The sequence below is a fragment of the Talpa occidentalis genome, unplaced genomic scaffold (genome assembly GCF_014898055.3).
Source record: "Talpa occidentalis isolate TD23 unplaced genomic scaffold, MPIMG_talOcc4v2.1 talOcc4.14, whole genome shotgun sequence".
NCBI classification, from domain to species: domain Eukaryota; kingdom Metazoa; phylum Chordata; class Mammalia; order Eulipotyphla; family Talpidae; genus Talpa; species Talpa occidentalis.
In genome coordinates this window covers 28036836-28053871 of record NW_023601433.1, presented here as the reverse complement: position 1 = coordinate 28053871, position 17036 = coordinate 28036836, and the positions used below count along the sequence as shown (strand labels likewise).

The 17036-nt window shown below is 47.9% G+C and overlaps 1 long non-coding RNA gene across 2 annotated transcripts; it reads left to right on the top strand.

Moving 5' to 3' along the window:
- Positions 1 to 10313: 10313 nt before the first annotated feature.
- On the top strand, positions 10314 to 16334 carry LOC129145751 (uncharacterized). 2 transcript variants are annotated; one of them, XR_008551758.1, is made up of 3 exons: positions 10314 to 10469; positions 12021 to 12117; positions 13543 to 16334. It is a non-coding gene; the product is annotated as an uncharacterized LOC129145751 (long non-coding RNA). The 2 variants fall into 2 exon arrangements; XR_008551757.1 differs by having other exon boundaries at positions 12761 to 16334.
- The last annotated feature ends 702 nt before the right edge of the window (positions 16335 to 17036 follow it).

The following is a 17036-nucleotide window of genomic DNA, read 5'->3' as shown; positions in this document are numbered from 1 at the left end:
TCTGTGCTTTAGAATCTTTGCTCAACTCCAGAGCTGTCTCTGCAGGTCCTCGTGCTCTGCACTCTCAGTCTTTCCACCTTGGTCCTCAATCCCCACAACTCTGTGGTCAAGGAAACACCTGGAGCCCCTTCCTGCAGTCCCAAATCCACTCAGGACTCACATCTGCAGAGAATGCCTGAGAGCTGGGGTGGGGCAAAGGACTTGGGACCCGGGTCACCTCCACTTGTCTGTGTCTCATCCTCCTGGGGATGGAGGAGAGTGTGACCCAGATGGGGACGGGGTTTTTGTCTCACTTCCCCTTGTATTAGTTATGTTCCTACTCTCAGAAACAAATGAAATAGTCATAATCATTTATTTAGTCTCTTTTTCTACAAATACAGTGGGCAATTTCAAGACAAGTTTGGGATCATTGATATTTTCTGTATAATTATGGTCCATATTTCCATAATTCTCAAGGGGATGGTTTTGATTAGTGCCAGGTATTGTGAATGATTCCTTGTGTGCCACTGGAGATCTGTGTTCATTTGAAAGCATTTTAAAATATCTTTATTCTGTATATCACTGGAAACAGTTCAATATGTATGTGACAGAGAAAGTGCGTGCCTGTGAGTGACGTGGGCAGCTCCCTCTGTGTCTCAGGGCAGGCATCCCTGCAGCCCATCCTGTTCCTCCCTCACCCCTGTGCTCCCCAGTGCTCTTGAGAATCTGAGCACAGTCCTGAAATCTCTCTCTGGACTTGCTCTTCTTTGTCCCCTCAGTCCTTCCACCTGGGCCCTCAATGCCCACAACTGCCATGGTTAAGAAAGCAAATGACAGTGTCCTATGGTCTCACGTCTCCTGATCTGCTCAGTGCTGATGCAGCCTTGGAGCTAGAGGAGGGGGAGCCAGGGGACCTCAGATCTGAACTCGGGACAGAGCTGCTCATGGTTGTGTCTCCATCCTCTGGGGCTCTAGGAGTGTGTGACCAGAAGAGGAAGGGGTTTGTGTCTCGCTTCTCCATGGCCCCAGGTCACTGTGAGTTGATTGCTATCCTCATCCCACACCTGACAGTAGTAGGTAACCTGTCCACGTCTGGGCCCTGCTGATTGTCAAGGTTGCCGTGCTCCCAGAGCTGGTGGTTGAGAATTGACCCCAGGGAAACCTGAAGGCCTGGCATCTAAACTATCAATGAGCAGCACAGGTGCCTGGCCAGGCTTCTGCTGGTACCAGCTAGCAAAACTGTTTATTCCTTGGCAGGTGATCATGACCATCTCTCCTAAGGCCACAGATACTGCCCGTGGTTAACTCAGCTCAGCAGTGACCACTGAACTTGCAAGAGGAGAGGAGAAGAGAGGTGAGTGTGAGGATGAGGGTCATTCCCAGAGGGCACAGCCCCTGCTGCATGTCTTACGCTGAGCTGAAGGCCAAGCCCAGCCTGCTCCCTGGTTTTTGTGTGGGCTGACCCCTAGGGCCAGCACCTGGGCAGATAATAAGCAGGGAGAGCAGGAGCGGGCTGCAGGCTGCGGTGAGGTGTCCCGGGATCTGTCTTTGAGCCTGCATTTGGGATGTGCAATCAGGGACTCTCTTATCTTCAGGTAGAACGCAAATCCACTTACTTCTGTGGCCTGCTAGCGTCTCTTAAGGATAGAAAAGTACTCAGCTTATAGAAGATGTGACATGAACCCCAGTCAGATTACCTATACAGGAGACTTTAACCTGTCAGTGACTTGTGAATCAGTGCTTCCTGTGTACACAGCACACACACACACATACATACAACACACACACACACTCACAGTTCATTTTGTGCCCTTGGTGTCCCTCTCTAGTGAGAACAACACACTCGGGCTGGGTTGGGTTTGAAGCCAGAGTGTGGGGACCATGGTCAACCGTGTGTGAGAGTCCGGATTCCATCACAACCCACAAAGCTGGCAAGACACCGTCAGATGGGGCTTTCGTTTGCTTCTATTTTGAGAAAAATACAGAGAGAATTCATTACACTCTAGTGCTAGGCAAGAATTCTTCATGGTAAACTGTGACTTGTAAAAGATAGTTTGATAAATTGCATCTCATTAAAGGTAAAATCATTTCTTTTGCAGTCGTTTAGAAGAGGATGATACCACCAAAAACAGAAGATGGACGGTGTCTGGAGAGCACACACTCAAGAAGCCACCGGTGCCAGGAAAGGTCCAATATTCCAGAAGAGGACACAGAGCTGGCAATCAGCACAGGAGGAGGTTCATGTTGGCTGTTATGGAAATGTAAATAAACCACAGTGGGACCCCGCCATGCACCCTCAAGAAGGCTAATGTGTAGAGGGACCACACAAGAGCTGGCCGGGAGGACACCATCTGGATCCCTCAGGTGGGCTGGAGGAATGTGACATGATAACTCTCTGGCATGTCTATCGGTTTCTTCTTTTTAAAAAATTATATTCATTTATTTATTTTTACGTTGTTCATTTTTTATGTTTGATTTCTCCAATCAGGTTAATCCTCATAAAATTCCCCCCACACCAAATCACCCATGAACCATCACCACAGTTCCTTGTGCTCTTCCCTCTTCCCTCCCTGGTTTGCACCCTCTACCTCCCGCTCCTGTTCATCAGTTTCTTTATAAATGTGGCTGGTAACACCAGGCAACCCAGAATTGAACTCGGGTATTTAGTTCATAAAAGGGAAAAACATGTTCATACAAAAGACCCAGACAACAATGTCCACCACACTCTGTCCATAAGACACCCCCCTTGCCCCTCCTGTGGTGGTGGTTAAACCAATGTTCCTACAACAGAACCATGGGATATGGTAAGAAATAGAAAGGAATGAATTCTTAAAGCAACAATAATTTTGATGACTATCAAGGGATCATCTAAGGAAATGCTGTTCCCAAATGCGGCGTATTAGAGGATTCATTGTTTAATTCTATATAGCATCATAAGAAAGTGAAAAAGGAGAACAAATCAGAGGATGTCAGGGTTGAGTCACAGGAGGAGACCCAGGGGCGGGAGGGAGGAAGTTCTTATGAAAGGGAAATGGGGGATCCTCATGGTGATGCAGCTGTGTTAGGGCTTCATTGCTGGTTGAGAGATGAGCTTGTCATTTGATAAAGTCACAGAGAACTGAACACACACACACACACACATCAATGAACATGAACAAACCAGGAAAACTTCAACTTAAAAATTGAGCAAATACTTAAACAAACACTTTAAGAAACAAAATACACAAACACTTGAATAGAATTCAACATCCTAAGTCACCATGAAAATGAATACTAGAAAAATTACAAGATGTCACTACAGACCTACTAGAGAGGTTTTGGAGAAAAAAAAAATTCTGAAAATCTCAGCAAGCGTGAGGATGCAGAACAGAGGCAAGTCTTATCAGTTAATGAAATTGCAAAAACAGCTTCCACACTGGAAGCCGATTTAGCAGTTTCTTGGAGAGTTAATCATTTATCTGCCACGTGACTCAGCAATTCCCTTCCTTGAACCTACCCCAGTGAAATAAAACAAGGTCCACAGAAACCTGCAAGTAAATGCTATAAATGATTTATTCCAAATTGCCCAGGTTGAAACTAGACAGAGAACAAAGGCTAATTATGGGGACTGGTCAATAAACTGATGTTCATCCCTCTCTGGAAACTTCTCAGCACGGAGACAGAATGAACTGTGGGTGCACACAGCAGCAGGAAAGAATTTCAGATGCTTTATGGTGAAGCAAAGGCGCAGAAACTAAAGCTTGCATAGGAATTCCCTTTTCTGACTTTTTGCTAAGGCCCAACTCCGGGGACAGGCAGGGATCAGCACTGGCAGCGCTGGGGCAGAGGCGTGACCGCCCAGGGCCGGGGGAAGGACAGAGAGGGCTTGTGCTGTTCTGCGTGGAGACTGTGGCCGCGCGACCCCTCTCGCTCTGTGTCCAAACTCACAGACTGTTTAATAACAGGGAGGGTGTTTGTGTCTGGAAATGGTGGTTCAATAAGGAAAACAAAAACTACATGCAAAAGAATGAAGCTTGACCACTACCTCACACCATACACAAAAATCAACTCAAAATGGATTAAAGAACTACACATAAGACCTGAAACCATAAAATACATAGAAGGAAATATAGGCGAAACACTACGGGATTTGCACATCAAAGACATCTTTACAGACACATCACCCAAAGCAGTGATAGTGAAGGCAAAGATAAACAGCTGGGATTACATCAAATTAAAGAGCTTCTGCACAGCAAAAGAGACAATAACAAAAACAAAGAGAAACCCCACCAACTGGGAGAACATTTTTGCACCCAACACTAATGATAAAGGACTGATCACAAAAATCTGCAAAGAGCTGATGAGACTCAGCAACAACAAAGAAAATAATCCAGTCAAAAAATGGGCAGAAGAGCTAAAAAGAAACTTCTCTGAAGAGGAAATGCAAATGGCCAACAGACATATGAAAAAATGTTCAACATCACTTGTAATCAGGGAAATGCAAATCAAAACTACCATGAGATACCATCTCACACCAGTGAGAATGGCACATATTAAAAAAACTAGCAACAACAAATGTTGGCAAGGGTGTGGAGAAAAAGGAACTCTCCTGCACTGTTGGTGGGAGTGCAAACTGGTCCAACCACTATGGAGAGCTGTGTGGAGATTTCTGGACCTACTAAACATAGAGCTTCCATATGATCCAGCAATTCCACTCCTAGGTATTTACCCAAAGGACACAGAAACATCAATTCCAAAGAGCACCTGCACCCCTATGTTTATAGCAGCACTGTTTACAATAGCTAAGCTTTGGAAACAACCCAAATGCCCAAAAATAGATGACTGGATCAAGAAGATGTGGTACATATATACCATGGAATATTACTCAGCATTCAAAAAAAGATAAACACATGCAATTTGCAGCAACATGGATGGAGCTGGAAGGGATCATGCTCAGCGAAATAAGCCAAAAAGAAAAAGAAAAATACCGGATGGTCTCACTCATAGCAGGAATCTAGAAAACTTAAATAAGGGACCAGGAAAATGAATATAAGAAAGTGAAAATCAAAATCAACAAAAAACTATGAACCAGAGACACTTTTTGGGGGGTGGGGAGCGGGAGGGGAAGGATTGGGGTCAGAATGGGGCGTTTGCAATTGTATGGGGGAATATAAAAATAAAATTTATTATTTAAAAAAAAATTAAAAAAATAAAAACCTATTCAGCATGGGCAAAAAAAAAAAAAAGACTAAAAGAGTTGAATGATCTATTTTTATTCAATGTTAATAAAATTTTCAAGAGAATTTTGTTTTTTTAAATAAAATAAAATAAAGTATTAAATTTTGAAAAAAAAAAAGGAAAACAAAAACTGTGACAGGTGCCGTTTCCCAGGGGCACTCGCTCACGGAGAGGGGGTGCAGGTGTCCAGAGGACAGAGAACAGCCCGAGTCAGGGAGGCAGCAGCATCAGGTCCCTCCTGGAACTTTCCTGACTGTTAAGTGCGGTGCTCACCATCCAAATGTGATTTTCCTCAAAAATTTGGGGCACTTCCTAAATGATTGTATTTTTTTTCCCTTTTAACACATGGAACAAATGTTTCCTCCCTCTGTCTTTTAATGCATCCCTGTTTCCTCAGGGAGGTGGCCAGACCTCACAGGACTGAGTCAGTTTCTTCCAAATGCCGTGTCTGTAGAACATCAACACTGGATGCACAGCCCTTCTTCTCTCACTGTCCAGCTTCCAGAGACTGAGATCCAGGAAATTCCCAGAAAAGCCCCTTTTCCCCTGCATGACCATCTTCACACAAGGTCTCTTAGGCTCCAGGAAACACACTCCCTTCATTCTCAGCTTTGCTGGCCCATAGGCCTGGCAGGGGGTAGAACATTTGAACAAATGAGACCCCCTATTTTCTTGTGGCAGGCACAGCCCCTCAGTCTCACACAGAGTAGTGAGCACAGTAGGGTCTCTGCCCCCTAACACCTTTTCCTGCCCAGGGTCATGAGCATCCTGCCCCCTCAGGCAGCCCCCACTGAGCTCAGAGTCAGTACCAGGCTGGTCCCAGAGCCCTGGGGCTGGCATGCAGTCACCTTTGGTAAGATGCCTGTGCAGTGAGCCAGGAGGCCCAGGAGGAGAGGAGTCCAGGCCATGGTGGGGTCCCTGATGCTGCTCCCAGAGGCTGAGGCTGGGCAGGCTCCCCCAGGCCTGTCTATCCCCTTGCTGGAGAGAGCTGCTGGCTATGTGAGTCAGCCAGGCCCAGGCTGCTGCTTGGGGAGCTTTGTGGTTTCACAGACTGTTCAGCCCCCAGAGACCAGGGAGGGTGTTTTCCTTGTAGACTCCACCCAAAACTGAGGGATCCTCCTTCTCCTTCTGCTCCCACAGGAGTCTGGGCTCCAGTGTGGGGCTCTGTTCAGGGAAGTGTCTAGGATCTCAGCTTTCTGGTGATGACTCTAGAATTGGTCTAATGTCTTTTCTCCAGGTCCCTGTGGGGTGAATGGACTCCCAGCAGGATTGAGGTTTAGAAGGAAGCATTTGGGGACACAGGAGACACAGGACCTAGATCACTGAGCACCCTGCTCTTGCAGGATTGGGCCTGGTAGGGAATCGGGTCCATGTGCGGAGGTCTGTGTCAGGACAGATACGGCCATGGCGGGGCTTCTCCAGCTGTGGATGATACTCAGCAGGTGTCCCAGGTGGCTCGGCAGCTGCCCGCAGGGCTTTTCTAGGGACTGACCAGGCCCACTTCCATGGACGTGGGGAAGGGACACCGAGGTGAGAGATGTGTTGACTGGGTGCAGGATCAGCAGAAGGAGAAGTGAACATTCGCTCAGTCCTGCAGGGGCCTCTGTCAGCACCAGCTCGCTTTGTCACCACAGTGACAGGCACTGTCCCCTCCCCACTCAGGAAAGGGGTGTTCTGACCAAGGGCTTCGGTGACTGTCCCAGATGACATCTCCTGTGGGTCCCTTGAGGGGGAGTTTTCCTTTATTGTCAGGTTTGACAAGGAAGTGGGGGAGCCCCTGGTCCAAAACACCTTTCCCCAGTCATGCCGAGAGGTGAGGAAACAAGGCTTTGGGGTAAGGGCTCTTTCCATGGTCCTCATGTTGGGGTGGGGTCTCAGCCTTGCCCTTTGCCATCCATGCAGGTGTCCAGGACACATGTCTCAGCATGAGGCTCTGTCTCAGCCCTGGGCTGAGCGTTGAGCTTTATAGTGACCCCAGCTGGCCTTTAATCACTGCAGTCACTGTCTCCAGGGGAACCCTCTGGAGTCAGATATCTTGGGTTTCACCTGTTGCAGGTGACTGCATACCCCTTCCTGCAAGAGATCATAGGTGGGCACAGACGAAACATTTTTTTTTCTGTGGGGGCTACACTATTATTTTCAACCTAGAGAAGGAGTTGCCACTTAATGAATGAACAAGTGTATTTGTTTGCACACACAGTTCTGCTGAGGATGGGGTGAAGCTCAGTCATTTACACAGTGTTGAGATGCTGTCCGTGGAAAACCAGGGTGAAGCTTGGGGTGTTGCCCCTGCACAGCAGACAGACATCCTGTCTGGCTCCTCATATGGGACTAGAGGGATCATAATGCTAAGACAGGGCCTGGTGCCTCAGACAGACCACTTCTGTTCCCACACGGATGTGTCATCCAGGCCCCTGCACCTTCCCATCCTATGGCCCTCGTCCTCCCACATCACATCCTCCTCCTCCTCCTTCTGGTCCCCATGGAGGTCTGTGGACCCACCTGCAGCCAGTTCTCACACCTTTGATTCTGGTCTCTTTGCAACATGAGGTGACTTAGAACCAATGTGGGAGAAATGACTTTTAAGAAAAGATCCCTGTTTTGTGAATTAGGCAAATATATCCTTTGTGGAGAATATCAGTTGTCTAAGCTCAGTAGAATATGCCTTATGATCAGCCTCTTCTTGTAGATCTACATGAGGTTTATGGAATGATCTTCCTGCTGGAAGGGATATTTATTCCAATACTGATTAAACAATTCACAGGGTCATTATCATATTTTGCAATGACTAACGGTAAAAAGATGTGGGATGGCTCAGATGGCTCATCGGAGATTGGAGTTGTGTTGAATACTTGCCTGTGAGAACAGAAGTAGTGTGGACACATGTCAGTAAAATTCCCTCGTTCCCTCATTCCTCAGGGATTTCAATAACCTGGTTCAGGTAGAAAGTGGAGCTGTTATTCCTCCCTAGCGAGGCCTCTGTGTCAGGGCACCTCCATTGCCCCTGGTTATAAGTAAAACTTCAGGGACAGTCACTTCCAGAACCTCAGGCATCCACCTGCTGTGTGCTGGGCACCGGCCAACTGGAGCATGAGGTGTGCTGGTAAAACAGAGATACTCTGAGGTTCTAAAAATCACCAGATTTGAGAGATTGCGTAAAATTCTGAAAATCATGTCAATAGAGCATATTGAATATATCGTGAAATAGAAATATTTTTCGATAACTGAGGTAAACAACAGTATGTTATGGACACCAATTCCACCTGTTTCTTCTGATCTTTAAAACGAAGCTGCTGGGATAATTTAAATACTTGGGTAGTTCTAACTCTATTTTGATTGGACAGTGCTGACTGCAAGTCGGAGATCAGTCGTAGCTTTTAGAACAGGAGGAGAGCTGTCACCTCAGGAGCAGGGCCGTCTTAGCATTGAGGGCAAATAGGAGGCCCCAGGTTGGATGACGACCAGGACTCTGGGGTCAGAAGAATCTGTTGCTGGGTGGGTCCCCTCAGCAGACACTTGGAATAACCAGCTGCAGCCTCTGCTCCTGTCTACTTAATGGGGAAACAGGGAGAGGGTAAGTGATTTTCTCAAAATAACCAAGAAATAACAGGTAGTTTAGAATTCCCACCTCAGAGCCCATTGTTCACCCTCCTGTCCTCCCCTCATTGGGCATCATGTTTTCCTCCTTCCCTCATCCCAGGCCTCCTGGCCCCTCTTGTCAGGACCCAGCTTCTGTATTCAGGAGTCTGTCCTCCCCGCGTCTATACAATGAACACTCAGATGTTCATGGTGTTGGAATCTGATTCCCTGTCAAATGTGAGTCTGTCTGTGCACAAAGGTGGAGACCTTCGTTTGCTCCCTCTGTGGCAGAAAAAACAGATGCTGTGTTGTGGGATGCGCAGGGACCAGGGATGCTTGGTCAGGCTCTGCGTGTCAGGCTCCTTTCTTGACATTTTAGGATGAAGATTCATTCTCCAACAAAGTCTTGGCTTTTGTAGAACTGTCATGTAGGCACAGGAGCATTTCTTTCTAAGGTATAGCCTGTGAGGTGTGCACTTTCCTGTAATGTCCTGAACAGCCCCTGGGCATAGACACTCTTGACACGCTGCCCCTCTCAGTTGTGTGTGAAGAGGAGACTGAGACTGGACAGTGCCATAGCCTCAGGCCTGTCCATCCTGCTCCCAGCCGAGAGCACCCCACACAGCCCCTACCCTGACACCACCTCCCTTCCACGTGCCCCTCAGAGTCTCCAGGAGCTGCTTGCTCCTCAGGGCCAGTCCTAAACCATTGCTTCTGGGTCTCCATGCAGCGTGTAGCAGGTTGTTAGCACCATCCTGGAAGAATGGACTTTCATAAAGTGACCTGAGCTTGGGAATTCAGGAAGATCTCTCTGTGGAGAAGGACAAGTCGTCCGACTTCAGTAACATTTCCTGATGATCAGCCAAATCCAGATCAATTCCTAAATAATTTTCCAAGAGATTTACAGGATTGACTTTCTCTCTGAAAGGGATTCTGCACCACAATAGAAGTAATTCTCAAGAACACTTGTCATTCCTTTCACTGATGCAGAATACATGTGTTGGGTGCTGACACCCCTGTTGAAATTTGTCGTACTGAATGTCTTGTCTTTAAGAACGGTATTAGTATGGTCACATGTTACAATAATTCCCTCACTGCTGGGAGACCGTTTTGGGGGCCTGCTGCCCTTAGGGAGCTGGAGATTTCTGAGAGTACCTGTTTACTCTGCAGACTGAGATCCAGGAGGCTAGAAGTTCTGCAAACAGAATTGTCTCCTATTCTCTAGGACCAACTGGCTTATGTGCATGATCCCTACTAACTACAAAAACAGAAGTAACTTACTGATTTGTATAAGCATAAACAGAATTGCATGCTGTTTTCTTGTTCCCATGTTCATATCTTTAAGAAATGCTTGGGCTGGGAGAGTGAAAGGCAGAGTTGCTCTGGGATGGCTCTCTCCCCAGCCTCCCCTGCTGCAAATTCATTTACACCTGGAATCTTCATTCACAGCTGAGAACTTCTCATTGGCTCTCTGGGGCCTGGCCAAACTATCCTGATTTGCCTGGGGAGTGGAGCTGTCCTTCCCCATATGAGCCTTGCTTCATGGGACTCACCACTCCCCTGGCTCCTGTGAGAGCAGCTGCAGGGACAGGTGATCAGGGTTTGTCTCATTTAGAAGCTTCGCTATTTTCTGCTCTGTCTCGTGCTGCATCGCTGTCATGATGATTCTGTTCCTCGTGTTTGTCCCCGTGCAGGTGAGTCTTTCTTGGTCTCCACTGGGGAGTCTCTCCCTAAACTGTTCCTTCTGGCGTGGGTAGAGCTGTGTTCCTCTTTTCCCTTTTAGCTCTTGGATTGATAAACACCAAAATCTGTATATTAATAGTGTTTTAACAAATTTGGAATATCTTTGGTAGTTTCTCTTTTCCAAATACTTGTTTTAACCTCCATTCCCTCCCAGCTTTCTCCCGAGTGTCATCAGTTACACATTTGGACCCTTGATACTGTCCTGCAGCTCAAATACCTGTCATTTCTCACTCTTTCTCTCTCAGTATCAAAGAATGTTTCTGATTATTCCATCATAAAGGTCAGTCATCTTTACATTTTTATCAAGTAATATTCTGACAATGTCCTCAGTCGTATATTGAAATCTCACAGAGTATCACATATTTCTAGAATGTCAATTGTGCTCATATTTTAATGTGCCCGTGTCTTATTTGCATGTTCACTCATCTGCTACTCTCAGAACAGTGAAACATTTTCATGATAATAGTCTCCATGTCTAGATACATGACCTCCAGAAAATTTCACCTTCAGGATGGGCTCCTTGAGTTTTGTATTATTAGGGCAAATATATTCCTAATTCTTCATGGGCAATTTTGTGTAATGTCCCTTGTTATATACCCTGAACCTGTATTTATATCTATGGTATAATTTTTTTTTATATTTTATTTCTGTAAATTTATTGAACACATTCAATCCTCACTCTCAGCTAGCTTTTTTATTCTTTTTAAGAGTCACCGGATCAGTCTAAAGTTTGGGCAAATTTTCCAATACTGAGCAAAGTGCTCCTGCCAGGCAACCAATGCCTTAATAGGATGTCTCTTCTGACCAGGGAAAAAGCATATATGACTGTGTGTGCCTGTGGCTGTGTGTGTGTGTGTGTGTGTGTGTGTGTGTGTGTGTAATTCATGCAAGAAGCTCCCTGTGAAGAATCAGGGTGGTTAATCCTCCTTACCATCCATTTTCTCCCTCTCACCTGTGCTTGTCACTGCGCTTAGAATCTTTGCTCAACTCCAGAGCTGTCTCTGCAGTTTCTCGAGCTCTGCCCTCTCAGTCTTTCCACCTTGGTCCTCAATCTCCTCAACTACTGTGGTCAAGGGCACACAACAGAGCCCATTCCTGCAGTCCTAAATCCATTCAGGACTCACATCTGCGAAGAATGTCCGAGAAGTGGTGGAGGGGAAAAAGAGCTGGGACTTGGGTCAGGACTCTCTTGCCTGTGTCTCCATCCTCCTGGGCTGGAGGAGAGTGTGACCCAGATGGGGACGGGGTTTATGCCTCACTTCCCCATGGCCCCGTGTCACTGTGGATGATTATTACTGCTGCCTGGTGAGAGGCAGTAATAGTCAGCCTCATCCTCAGCCTGGGCCCCGCTGATGGTCAGGGTGGCTGTGCTTCCCGAGGTGGAGCCTGAGAATCGGGCAGGGATCCCTGAAGGCCTGTCACCAAAAATATCAACGAGCATCACAGGGGCCTGGCCCGGCTTCTGCTGGTGCCAGCTAGCAAAATGGTTTATTCCTTGGCAGGTGATCGTGACCGTCTGTCCCAAGGCCACAGAGACTGCCTGTGGTTGACTCAGCTCAGCAGTGACCACTGAACCTGCAAGAGGAGAGGAGAAGAGAGGTGAGTGTGAGGATGAGGGTCATTCCCAGAGGGCACAGTCCCTGCTGCATCCCCTGTGCTGAGCTGAAGGTCAGGCCAGGCTGCTCCCTGGTGTCTGTGTGGGCTGATCCCTAGGGCCAGCACCTGTGCAGATAACGAGGAGGGGGAGCAGGAGAGGGCTCCAGGCCATGGTGCAGATGTCTGAAGTTCAGCTTCTAAGCCTGCAGCTGGGATGGGTGCTCAGGGCCTCTCTTATCCTCGGGTGGCATGCAAATCTACTTCCTACCTCCCTGTGGCCTGGCCTGGGGCTCTGAAGAACAGACAGAGCTTAGCTCATAGAAGACTGTGAAGTGCAACCTAGTGCCTGGTGTGTACTAGAGATTCTAAGACCTGGACACAGCACGCTCTCTCTCTCTTTCTCACTCTCTCTCTCTCTTTCACACACACACACATACACACATCCATCTGTACCCTGTACCACCCTCTGCTTTGGGACAACCCACATCACTCTCTCTAGTAAGGAGAACACACGTGGGGTGGACTTCACCGACTTGAGGAGGGAGCTGTGGGGACAGGAGTCACACTATGTGAGAAGCCCAATTCCATCAGCACACAGGGAACTGGGTCATGTAACCTCAGGCAATAGCTCTTGTTTATGTTTAAGAACATACAGGAAGCATCACTGGAATGAAAGAGTAAGTTGCAGTCCTTTGATGACACCAGACACGTGATGTATGAAAGGAAGATGAATACACTGACCTCATCAAAACCCCTATCTTTTGATTTATAAAACCTCCTCCACAGGATAAAAGAAACAAGTAACAGGCAACAGAACAGACTAGCAAAGACATATCTGATGAACAGCTAGTGCAGAGAGGACACTAAGAAATGTGATCACTGAACAGTGAAGACACAACCACTGAGGAAAGGAGACTGAGTGGAACCAACACTTGTGTGCGGAGGATGCAGGATGGCGGGAGCGGGAGCAAGAGCTTGTCATCCGTCATCTGGAAAACACCATTGTAACCTGAGGAGAAGGTGTCCCCATGTGCCCTCAGATTGGCTGATGTAGAAAAGAGGACCCCAAATACTGGCAGGGTGAGGAGAACTGGGCCCTTACACCTGACTGATGGGGTGAAATTAACCACAAAACTGGAGACACCTGCATTTCCCACACAGGAGCTTGGTGGTTCTCTCAGGTATTTAGTTCAGATCCTGAGAAGTCACATTTGCAGAAGGTCTAATCACTGATAATCATGACACCTTTGCGCACAAGAGCTTCTCCAGATGCTGTCCCGAGAGAAAGCAGATGCCAGGCCTGGTGTCGATTACCAGATTCTGTTTCATGAACCATGGAATCCTACTCAGCAAAGAAAAGGAAGATCTCTTCTTTTCTTCAATTTTTAATCTAAACTTTTTTAACATCATTGTTCATTCTCCCCTCAGGTGTAATCCCCAGAACATTCCCACCAGCAAGTCACCCATGAAGGTCACCATCGTCTCCTGTGCTCTTCCCACCCCTGTTTTGATCCCTCTCCCGCACCCTCCCCAGCCGAATGTCTGTCATTTGTATTTTGCTGCTAGTTTTGTCTTTTTCCCCCCTGATCCCTGGTTTGGTTTTCCTATGCCCTCCTGTAAGAGAAACCATCCGACATCTTTCTCCTCTTTCTGACTTATCGCACTGAGCATGATCAAAAAGGAATGACCTCTTAAGGCAACAATAACTAAGAGGCCCCAGGGAGCTAGTGCTGAGTGACAATGCCAGTGCCAAGGCTGCACTCAATAGTCACACGGGTGGTCTGACTTCCCCAGTTCCAGAAGGAACAGGGAGCTGGTGGTCGCTTTGAACGGACAAAAGGCCGGGGAGTGTGCACAAAGTTCATTAGGAGCAAAGCAGGACAACTTTGAAGCAGAAGCAGCAAAGCAAAGCTCCTGTTCCTGGGAGGGGACTCGAATATGAGTTGTCATTGGCAGGATCCCCAAGGCTGCCTTACTGCTGGGATGGTAGTTGCTGGATTTGTTCTTCCTTTGATGGGGCTTTGTTTTGAATTTTTTGTGTTTCTCAGCTGCTGTTCCCTGGCCTGGATCTGTCCTGCTCTCTAGAGGTGGGTGCTGCACCCCCTTCCCTGGACTCTGTCTCCCCATGTCCCTGAGCTGTGTCCTGACCTTCATTTCCTAACTCAGAGGGACTCTTTTTTCCTAACCTATCCCCTCTGAAAAGACACTGTGAGATGAAAGAACCAGTCAGAAAGTAATGCCTGGGTTAGGACTGGAGGGTGCTGGCGGGAGGGGGAGGCATATTCTTAAAGGTCAGCACGCGGCCCCTTGGGCTAAGGGAACTGTTGGTATCCAGGCCCTAAGGGTGGATCTAGGAACCCACTCTTATTCCCTTCTGGGACCCTGGAGGGTGGGAGGGTGTGGTTGTTGTAGAAATTTACCCCTCCCCTGGGGCTCCTCACTAAGATGGGGAACAGCTGTGGGGTAGATCAGGTGACTGAGGCTCCTGGGTTGAGCATCAGAATCTACCACATGCTGGTCATGTCAGAAAGGCAGCCTGGCCTCCAAGGTCTGTAATCACAGTCACCTCCTGGGGTGGGACCCCACATAGCCTTCAGGCCCCACCTGGGGTCTGTCCTGGCTGGCTGAGACTGCAGGGTCTTCCAGGAGACTGGGCTGGGGCCGAGCTGGACCATGACAGAAATCAGAATCCAGCGTTCCTGGGGTTGGGGTCCCCAGCACCCTCATTCTTTCTCTTCCTGTCATCCTCCTGTGTACCCCAGGCGCACATGCTCCCATCGGGGACTGTGGTTAAGAATATGTGTGTGTGGCTTCTGTCGTTGGCTGTTTGTCCATTACTGAGTGCATGGAAGTTTCCTTGTTAAACAACCGTCCCCTTTGGAAGAGTGATCACAGCTTGGTCTCATTTTCCAAGTGGTGTTGGGTCCTTGTTGTGACAGCCCCGACACCATTGACCTTGACACTCTAGGATTTCACTACTCTTTTGTATAAGATGTGAGGCTTTAGAAATCCAGACCTGGCTAAGAAACCCTGTTTTGGCTCCACGTGATCTGAAGATTCCCAGGGTCATGGTCTTTGCACAGAGGGAGAGCTCTGGGAACTGAATGGACAGGGGTTCCCCAGGGCATGTGGATTCTTAATTCAATGACCAGGGACAGCCCGTGACCAGACTGTGACCAGAGAAGGGAGAATTACTTCACGCTGCAGAAGGTCTCTTATGTGGGCACCGATCGCCTTCCAGGGCCCTGGGTGTCCCGAGAAGTGTGCCTGCCCCTCCTGAGCAAAGTAGGTGCAGCCTGAGCTCACAGTCAGCCTGGAGGACGGAGAGGCAGGAACAGTGGTGAGGGTGTCCCTGATGTGCCAGCAGAGAGGGTCAGCTCCCTGGGCACAGGCTCTATGGCTCATTTCCCAGGTGATGCCCCCTGGATCCTGGTCCCATCAGTGTCCTGGCAGCACACTATGATTCTGACCCTCAAAATATGGTCACTGCAGCCTGGGGGAAGATCTGGCTGTGCTGAGTTCCTCTGAAGCTGTTCTGGTTCCCAGACCCCAGGGCAGGTTTGTCCCACTGAGGCTCCTGGGCAGCCCAGCTTTGTTCTGGGGCTCCTGCCTGAAGCTCTGCTGCCCCCTGCTGGTGGAGGACAGCTCATGCCAGGAAGCTCCTTGCCAGCCCCAGAGTCCCTGTCCAAGGAGAGAGTGTTGAACAGAGTTCAGCCCTCCCCTGTGCCAGCTGTGATCCCCTGGCCTCCTGGCAGAGCGCAGCAAGATAGAATACGGGGCACGGGGGGGCAGGCCATGTCAGTTTTTTGAAGCACATCCCACTTGTCAAGTGCCCTAGCTGGGGTGATTTGTTCATTTGCAAATTTGCTGTCTGGAACCTGAGTGATGCTGTAGGCACCCCTGCCTTCATGTCAGCTCAGATTCAGGAAGAAGCCTCCCCCCTCGGCATGGAGAGGCTGATCATTACCAGGGCCACTGGTGCTTCCTGACCCGAAACTCAGTTGCACTCACCCCTCGTGATTATTTACCAGGGTTTTTATCACCATAAATTTCCCAGAGTTCATGTTGAAGCGTTTCTCCCTCAGCCTCGCCTGAACTGCCGCTTATTTTTGTCTTTGTATTTACTGTTGATATATTCTCGCAGCCCATACTTCGGTATAGCTTTTCAATTCAATTGATAGCCTCTGCTCTTAATTGTGATATTTGATTATTTACAATGAAAGTGGTGTTAACAGATTTTCAATACACCGTGTTTTTTTTAAACATGTCATATTATTTCAAAAATTTTCTCATCTTTTTTTGCTTTTTCCTTTATATGCTTCCATGTAATTGAATTGTATTATGATTCCAATTTATCTGTGTCCTGTTTTGCTTGTTACTGTAATCATCTTATAATTGTAATTTACTTTTTGATTTATATGATATTACATCATGTTACATATTGCGTACGGTCCATGTAACCATCATTTACTTTCACTCATTTTGCTACAATTATCCAGCAATTTACTGTTATGTGCATTACAAATTCTAACATACATGGTCAGTGCCTATTGCTTTAGACAGTAACATGCCTTTTTTTTTATAGAGGTATGTTTTATTTATTTGTTTGTTGTTTTTTGTTTTTATACAAGCACTGGGTACAGCAGAAGCGCGGGAGGGTGAGAGAATTCACCAGAGCCAGAGCGGGGAGCAGAGCAGGCAGAAGGACCGAAGTACACTGCTGAGGGGAGCAGCGGGCGGCAGGAGAGGTCTGCACACCATGCGGGACCCTGCTCCGGTGGCCGGGGAGCAGCCGGGGATCGAACCGGCGCCGCAGAGGCCGCGGGCAGCTTTGCAACCCAGCGCTCAACCGCTGCGCCACCGGGGAGGCCCAGTAACATGCCTTTTTAATAGATTTCAACAATAGCATCTTATCTATGTAG